General features: G+C 45.3%; 1 pseudogene across 1 annotated transcript; it reads left to right on the forward strand.

The window, feature by feature from the left end:
* The first annotated feature begins 3,670 nt into the window (after positions 1-3,670).
* On the forward strand, positions 3,671-5,538 carry LOC308246155 (eukaryotic translation initiation factor 2A-like; annotated as a pseudogene). Its single transcript has 3 exons — positions 3,671-3,744; positions 3,776-4,201; positions 4,460-5,538. The product of its transcript is annotated as a eukaryotic translation initiation factor 2A-like (transcript).
* The last annotated feature ends 3,940 nt before the right edge of the window (positions 5,539-9,478 follow it).

Raw genomic sequence — 9,478 nt, forward strand, 5'->3', positions numbered from 1 at the left:
TTTCTCCTGGGTCTCAGGAGGACACCTTCATTGGACTTAAGGCCAATCCTAAATCCTGGATCATCTTATTTCAAGATTCTTAATTACATCTTTTCTCCAAATAGGTTCACACTCCCAGGTCTAAGGGTTAGGTCTTGAACATATCTTTTGGGGGATTATTACTCAACCCACTACAGTGACCTTAGCAAAGCATGTATGATGGAGTGGTAGGAGCCAGGGACAGACTGGAATGGTTTGAAGGAAATTCAGTTGTGTAGACAAATCTTAAGGAGGTTAAAAGGCACATCGGAGTGCTGGAATTGGCTTTTGTTGTTGTTGGGTTGTGTCTTTTTTACGATTTTTTAAAATTAATTTTTAGAGATGGAGGAAGGAAGAGGGGGAGAGAGAAACATGCACGCTCCTTACTGCAAACTGAACCAGCAACCTTCCCATACCTGGGATGATGCCCAACCAACTGAGCCATACCATTTAGGGGGGATTTGGCTTTTGTTGTTTATTTTGTTTTTCAAGAGAGATTACAGTTCATATGCTGGGACAGTAGAGGAGGGAAAGGTTCAAGAAGCAGGAGAAAGGACAAATGCCCCAACGAGTGAGGTCCTTGAGGAGGCAAGAGCGAGGAAAACCCAAACCTATGTGGAGATAGTCACCTTTTTTACTGCTAAGAGATAAACTGAGGCATATTAAAATTTTAAAGAATTTATTTGAGCAGCGCCAAACCCAGAAGTGGTTCGGCGCGCTCCACTGACAGGAGCTCAGGGAGAGACTTTTAGAGAGAAAAGGCAAAATAGGGAAATTATTGATTGGCTATAGTCAATAATTGAATGGGAAGGAAATACATGACTCAAGGGCTTTATTTTTATTTTTGAAAGAATCAAGATGCATGTTTTTGTTTTGGTTTGCAATTGTTTTACGTCTTTTGGTTCTGTCTGACTAATAAACAGAAAATGTTGATATGGATTAGATGCTCAGCATTAAGGAGAGGACTGAATTTCTCTGCAAAAGGGCGCAACGGAGAGGTGCTCCCAGGGTCTGCGCTCACCTTCAAAGGCTTGGAGGATGTTCCCACCAGCTCCATGCTGAGCCCAGCATTGTGCAACATTTTAATTAATGAATTGGCATTCAAAGTAACCTTGGTGAATGAAAGCCATGAACACAAACAGATGGCTTTATAGGACAGCTGTTTGTTACCTTTCGGGAGAGCACCAGGGAGGTTTCTGGTGCTGGAAATGTTCTGTATCTTGACCTGGGAGCTTGTTAAATGAATATAATCACTGGTGAAATGTTCATCAGGTTGCATGCTTAAGATTCATTCATTTCACTGTGCACTTTGAAATTTGAAAGTTTACACACAGACCAAAAGGTGAATGGCAGACTGGAGTGCAATTGTCTTAGCAGAAAGAAGAAAGTTACCAAGTAGTTTGAAAAGAATACTAATGAGCCCTGACCGGTTTGGCTCAGTGGATAGAGCGTCGGCCTGCGGACTGAAGGGTCCCGGGTTCGATTCCGGTCAAGGGCATGTACCTTGGTTGCGAGCACATCCCCATTGTGGGGTGTGCAGGAGGCAGCTGATCGATGTTTCTCTCTCAATTGATGTTTCTAACTATCCTTCTCCCTTCCTCTCTGTAAGAAATCAATAAAACATATATTAAAAAAAAAAGAAAAGAATACTAATGAGAAGCCCATTTTCTCCCCCAGTCCCCCAGAGGTAGTAGGTACCACAGAGGAAGGGGTGCAGCCATGGGTAGGAAATAGGAAAGGGGGAAGGGGCGTTGAAAGTCTCACATGAGGCCCTAACCGGTTTGGCTCAGTGGATAGAGCGTCGGCCTGCGGACTGACAGGTCCCAGGTTCGATTCCAGTCAAGGGCGTGTACCTTGGTTGCGGGCACATCCCCAGTAGGAGGTGTGCAAGAGGCAGCTGATCGATGTTTCTCTCCCATCGATGTTTCTAACTCTCTATCCCTCTTCCTTCCTCTCTGTAACAAATCAATAAAATATATTTAAAAAAAAAAAAAGAAAGTCTCACATGAGGTTGTTGGACCCCTCAGAGCTCCTTTCACCTCCCACATACAAACAAGTGGCTACTCACCCACACCCCACCCCTCAGCAAGGGACTGAAGGGTGATTTTGGGGGAAAAATAAATGGAACACTGAGATTCTGAATTCAAGGTTACCAGGCCCAGCAGAAAAAATTCCCTTGGGGTGAGGTGGGAGTAGGATGAGGCACGAGGTTGTCTCTTTTCATCATAAACTGTAGAATATTAATTTGTCACAATATCATGCTGTTTTGATATTTTAATAATTTAGAGTATAATATCAATATTCATAATTAATGACGAAATATATGGAAGTCATTAGGTGAGCTCATGTTAGTATTTACCAGAATACAGTACAATGCAATGTTTGGCTCGCAGCATGGCAGCTTAAAAAATCTAGATAGCCCTAACCGGTTTGGCTCAGTGGATAGAGCATCAGCCTGCAGACTGAAGGGTCCCAGGTTCAATTCCGGTCAAGGGCATGTACCTTGGTTGCGGTCACATCCCCAGTAGGAGGTGTGCAGGAGGCAGCTGATTGATGTTTCTCTCTCATCGATGTTTCTAACTCTCTGTCCCTCTCCCTTCCTCTCTGTAAAAAATCAATAAAATATATTTAAAAAAAAAAAAGGCTGGATAAAGTCTGGATAGAGGGTTGGGCCTGCGGACTAAAGGGTCCTGGGTTCCCTTCCAGTCAAGGGTATGTACCTCGGATGCAGGCTCAATTCCCGGCCAGGCCTGGTCCCGGGCGTGTGCAGGAGGTAACCAATTGATGTGTCTCTCTCACATCAATGTTTTTCTCTGTCTCTCCCCCGTCCCTTCCACTCTCTCTAAAAAAAATCAATGGAAAAATATCCTTGGGTGAGGGTTAACAAAACAAAAAGACACCACAAAAGTCTGGATACAGAATCAGAGAAAAACTGAAAGTGATCAAGTATAAGTCATTACAGTGAATGATTGTGGAATGCACTTCCTGAAAGTAGATAAAATGGAATGACTTTAGAAGCAATCCTTCTTCATAGGAGGACTTGCCCAACAGAGATTTGGTGCTGGTAAAACTTGGTGTGGATTATCAAATGGATTGCATTGACATCCAGGGGTTTTTCATCCCAAACCATGTATTTCATGTTTCCTTGGACTTCAAATTCATCTTTAGGGTGAATGTCAAAAATAATTATGTTGAGTGAGACACTAGACAAAAAAAAATTGTACCTGCTCTCTGGTTCCATTTATATAAAATCTTAGAAAATGTAAACTAAGCTATAGTTAGAGATCTTAGGTCAGTAGTTGCCTGGTGATAGTGGCAGGGGTGGGAGGCAGGGTTAAGGAGGGGTGAGTAGGAGGAACTAGAAAGGGACACAGGGAAACATTTGGGTGCAGTGATGGTTATATGGATACAAGAGTTGACCTTACGCCCTCGATGGTTTGGCTCAGTGGATAGAGTGTCGGCCTGAAGACTGAAAGGTCCCAGATTTGGTTCCGGTCAAGGGCACATGCCCTGGTTGTGGGCTCGATCCTCAGTAGGGGGCATGCAGAAGGCAGCCAATCAATGATTCTCATCATTGATGTTTCTCTCTCTCCCTTCCTCTCTGAAATTATTTTTTAAAAAAGAGAGAGTTCACCTTGCTTGCTGGGACAAGATGGTGCCATCCACGCCGCTCCTAACAGTCCAAGGATCAGAAGGACTGTACCTGCACAGTGTTCCCAAGGTAAAGTGGGGGAAATTTCAAAGTCTATACCTTTAGTAAGGGTGAGACCTTGTTTGCCTGGGGCAATGGAGAAAAAATAAATATCACCAATGTCACTAACAAGGGACTACAGTGCTCCCCACCCTACAATTTTATGATGTGAAAACTGGGACGTGTTTGAAGTCTATCATCCAGAAAAATGTACAAAACTGGTATCCATCCTGGTCGAAGATGAAACTATTTGTGCCTGAAATGTTAAGGATGAAATTCACTTCTTTGAAAATAACAATTTCAATACAATTGCAAATAAATTGCATTTGCAAAAAAATCAATCGTTTTGTATTGTCACCTGAACCCCAACCATACAAGGTGACTGTTTATGTTCCAGGTAGTAAGGGTTCACCTTCATTTGTTAAATTATATCATTATCCCAACTTCGATGGACCAGCGTTAGCTAATAAAAGTTTCTTTAAGGCCGGTAAGGTGAAAATGCCAGGGAATGAAAACATTACTGCTGCCCTAACTGGTTTTGCTCAGTGGATGGAGCATCGGCCTGCAGACTTAAGGGTCCCAGGTTCGATTCTGGTCAAGGGCATGTACCTTGCTTGCGGGCACTTACACAGTAGGGAGTGTGTAGGAGACAGCTGATCGATGGTTCTCTCTCATCAGTTTTCTAACTCTCTATCCCTCTCCCTTCCTCTCTGTAAAAAATCAATAAGATATATATTTTTTAAAATAAATAAAAATTTAAAAATAAATAAAAACGTTACTGCTGTGTTGGTAATAGCTAGTACAGATGTTGATAAGACAGAAGCTTCCTACTGTGGGGAACAAACACTGCATTATACTGCAACAAACAGAGAAAGTGCTGTAGTGCAAGTACCAAAAATGGCCCATTTATGATGGAGTTTGGAATTCTAAGTCTGCTGAGTTTTGTGCTGTTTTTGGTTTTATGCCTGCCAAAGCGACAATTTTCAACTTGAAATGTGATCCTGTGTCTGACTTTGGAACTGGTCCTCATAATGCAGCCTACTAAGGCCCTCACGGACATATATTAGTACTCTCCAGATGTGGAAATCTGAGTGGACAAATAGAAGTGTGGGATGTTAAAAACTACAAACATTTCTAAACCGGTGGCCTCTGAGTCTACATATTTTGCTTGGTGCCCAGATAATGAGCATGTTTTAACAGCTACATGTGCTCCCGGGTTATGCGTTAATCATGGGTACAGACTTGGCATTATACTGACTCCGTCTTGCAAAGTATGTGTGCCATCCAACGTGTTATTATGGCAGGTTTCTTGGCAGCCATTTTCAGATGGACTATTTCCAGCAAAAACAGTCACTTTCCAAGCAGTTCCAAGTGACGTACCCAGTGAAGAACTAAAGCTGCACCAGCTTATAGACCTCCAGCTTTAAGAGATAAACCAATCACCAATTCCTAGCTGCATGAGAAGGAACCACCGCAGAATACGAAACCACAACTGGGAAATAAGCTATTATCCAAAACAGCCCTTAAAAATCAAAGGAAACATGAAGCTAAGAAAGCCGCAAAGCAGGAAGCAAGAAGTGGCAAGAGTCTAGATCTGGCACCTACTCCTGCCCCACGGAGCTCAACACGAAATACTATCTCCCAGCCAACTTCTGGACACCCTGAAGTAGACAAAAAACATCCAGAACTTAAAGAAGAAACTGAAAGCAAGCGAACAACTGAAAGAACAAGCAGCAACTGGGAAACAGCTGGAAAAAAATCAGTTGGAGAAAATTCAAAAAGAGAAAGCCCTTCTCCAGGAGCTGAAAGATTTGGAAATGGGTATTTGAAGATTCACAGAAAGCAAGTTGGTTACCAGAGATCAGTAAAAACATATCCTCTATTAAGTTCACTGGTGTATATGGAATATTCATGTGTCCACATTTAACATTCATCTGTAATTTTAACCATTTTTCCAAGATTCTACATATGTGTGAAATTATTTAATAACTAGAGGCCCGGTGCACGAAATTCGTGCACAGGGGTGTGTGTCCCTCAGCCCAGCCTGCACCCTCTCCAATCTGGGACCCCTCGAGGGATGTCTGACTGCCCGTTTAGGCCCGATCCTAAACAGGCAGTCGGACATCCCTCTCACAATCCAGGACTGCTGGCTCCCAACTGCTCGCCTGCCTGCCTTCCTGATTGCCCCTAACCGCTTCTGCCTGCCAGCCTGATCACCCCCTAACCACTCCCCTGACAGCCTGATTGATGCCTAACTGCTCCCCTGCTCCCCTGCAGGGGAGGGCCCCTAACTGCCCTCCCCTGCAGGCCTGGTCACCCCTAACTGCTCTCCCCTGCAGGCCTGGGTCCCCCCCAACTGCCCTTCCCTGAAGGCCCGGTCGCCCCCAACTTCCCTCCTCTGCCGGCCTGGTTACCCCCAACTGCCCTCCCTTGCAGGCCTGGTCCCTCCCAACTGCCCTCCCCTGCTGGCCTGATTGCCCCCAACTGCCCTCCCTTGCAGACCTGGTCCCTCCCAACTGTCCTCTTCTGCTTGTCTGATCGCCCACAACTGCCCTCCCTTGAAGGCCTGGTCCCTCCCAACTGCCCTCCCCTAGTGGCCATCTTGTGGTGGCCATCTTGTGTCCACATGGGGGCAGCCATCTTGTGTGTTGGAGTGATGGTCAATTTGCATATTACTCTTTTATTAGATAGGATAGAGGCCTGGTGCATGGGTGGGGGCCAGCTGGTTTGCCCTGAAGGGTGTCCCAGATCAGGGTGGGGGTTCCCTTGGGGCGTGGGACGGCCTGGGCAAGGGGCCTGTAGTGTTTTGCAGGCCAGTCATACCCCCCAGCGACCCAAGCGGAGGCCCTGGTATCTGGAATTTATTTATCTTCTATAATTGAAACTTTGTAGCCTGGAGAGGAGGCCTGGGCCTGCCAGGGTGTGCAGAAAGCTTGGCTTCCTCCAAGCCTTCCACTCACTCTGTGGCTGCAGCCATCTTGTTTGGGTTAATTTGCATGCTTGCTCCTGATTGGCTGGTGGGCATGGCTTGTGGGTGTGGTGGAGTGGTGGTTAATTTACAAATTGCTCTGTTATTAGATAGGATGCCTATTAAATTTATTTTTGCATCCTGCTTCCTATATCATGTTAACATATGCTATAAAAAAGATATGAATATGAATTTTCTAGCTAAGTTTAACAGATTGAATGACAAATGTCATTGTTTTTTAGTAGGGGACAGTATTTATCATATAAGTGAATAAAATCCTTTCTTTAAAAATTTTTATAATATGTTCTTTTTTATTAATTTTATTGAGGTGACATCCTATATAATAAAGAGCTAATATGCTAATTAGACCAAACAGCAGAACTACTGTCCAGATATCCTTCCGGACAACCATCCGGATGACCTTCCAGACGAAGCCGGGGCTGCAAGGGTCAGATGGGGCTGCAAGGGCTGCAGGGGCCTGCCTGTCAGGGCTGCGAGGGCCAGCCGAGGCTGCGAGGGGCTGTGAGGGCCGAGCCCCTTGCATGAATTTCGTGCATCGGGCCTCTAGTTGGTTAATAAAATTATACAAGTTTCAGGTGTACAATTCTACAATACATCCACTGTATATTGTATTGTGTGTTTACCACCCCACGTCAGTCTCCTTGATCACCATTTATCCCACTTTAAACTTTAAAATAAGAGTATACCTGCCCTAGCCAGTTTGGCTCAGTGTATAGAGTGTCAGCCTGCGGACCAAAGGGTCACGGGTTCAATTCTAGTCAAGGCCATGAACCTCGGTTGCAGGCTCCTTCCCAGCCGGGCCCTGGTCAGGGCGCATTCAGGAGGCAACCAATCTATGTGTTTCTCTCACATTGATATTTCTCTGTCTTTCCCTCTCTCTTCCACTCTCTGAAAAGCAATAGAGAAAATATTCTCGAGTGAGGATTAAAATAAATAAATAAATAAGAGTACACCTTAAATAAGTACAGTTTATTAAATGTTAATAAAACTGTTCAAAACAACAACATCAACCATAAAACTCCCAATATTCAGACTCTATCGCAAGAGATTCAATTTCATGGCCTGGAATGGGGCCAAAGCCGGTGCTTCCTGCCTTCCGGTGGTTCACAGGTGTGGTCCTGGTGAGAACCACTGCATTAACGCCTTTTCCTGGAGTTACTCTCCCAAACCACTGAAAGGATTTGCGATGATAAGGAGATGGAGAGCAAAGAGTTGGAGAAGGGAGAAGTGTTATAAAGATTTATTAAGCCCAAACTGGCTTAAGAGATGGCTTCAGCAGAGAAGAGCTGGCTCCACTAGGTGGCATCTGGACACTTCTCTTCAGCATGATCTCCAGAGGAAATGGAGATTTGGGGCCCTGGCTGCCTGCGGGGTGTCGTGAAAGAGAGTGCTGAGCAGACAAAGGTACCCAGGCTTGTAGGAATGAAAACTATCAGCGCCTTGGGAAGATGTCAGCAGGGTCCAATGTGCTCTCCTGGGTCTGACTTTATAGGCAGAGTGAATTCGATTGTTGCAATTTCTGTGTCGTTTGAGGTTCAAAGGTCAGAGCTACTGATTCAGGACCGAGTACCTCCTGGAGAGTAAGTACAGGAAGTTTTCAAGGAGAAGACCACAGGTCTTGAGCCTGCACCACTGAGCAGAAATCGCTGTCTCCAGATCACCAGCACGCAGCCTCCTCTCCCTTGAGGACTGTTCCTTACATTTTTGACTTTGCTTCTCCTAAGCCACTCAGCCACAGGACACCATGACCAGCCCCCTCTCTTTGCTGTGACTCAGGTGTCCTCCGCTGCTTTCTGCAGCCATTACCCCGCTGCAGGGGTCCCTCTCCATTTTAATCCCCCTGCCACAGTCTGGCTTCTGCTGTGCTGAGCCACAGTCATTTTCCTAAGTGATCACACATATTTCATCAGCCCTTTAAGGGTCAAGCATTTAGGTGGTCATGATTTAAAGGGGGACACTTTATTTAGGTTTGCTGTTTGTGCTTCGCATCAGGGAACATAAAACAAGTCCCCAAAGGATGGACCAAAACACACTGAGGAGTAATAGCCCACATCAATAGTTTTTTAATTCTCCCCAGAACCCATCAGGAACCAGAGGCCCAAGTGGACCCTCAGGTCTGCAGGCCCTGGAGCAATGCATCTGCTTTGTCAGCTTAGTTCTGTCATGGCTCCCAGTCTCCAGTTAATTCTGGCACCAGCATCACTCAGGCTGCCGGCCATGGCTCTGTGAGGAGGCAGAGCTGATGTACCTTAGATAATGGGCCCCATGAACCCAGCGTAGTGCTCGCTTCCACCTGCTCTACATATGGGGATGCCACTTACGATTTCTTTCTTTTTTAAAAATATGTTTGCACTGATTTTAGAGAGAGAGGAAGGGAGAGAGAGGAATGTCAATCGGTTACCTCCTGTACACACCCCAGGACCAAACCTGCAACCTGGGTATGTGCCCTGACTGGGAATGAAAACAGCAACCTTTGGGTGCCAGGGGCGATATTCAACCAACTGAGCCACACCGGCCAGGGCTACTTATAATTTCTTTAAAGGATTCTGCTGCTGGAAGTTTACAAAGCACTCTCCCACATTCTTCTGAAATATTCTCCTTACAAACCTAAGCCGTGGTGCAGATTGGGGTACACAGTTTTCAAGTCACTTGAGAGAATGAGCTCCTTCCCTCCACAGAACACCTCCTCCAGACTTTGAAGACAGAGCATCTCCCAGATGCTCAGGGCACCTCCAGAATTACACACGTTCATTCTGTTATTAGTTCCTCCTGTGTTATTA

The sequence above is a fragment of the Plecotus auritus genome (genome assembly GCF_963455305.1).
Source record: "Plecotus auritus genome assembly, chromosome: 4".
Classification (NCBI taxonomy): Eukaryota; Metazoa; Chordata; class Mammalia; order Chiroptera; family Vespertilionidae; genus Plecotus; species Plecotus auritus.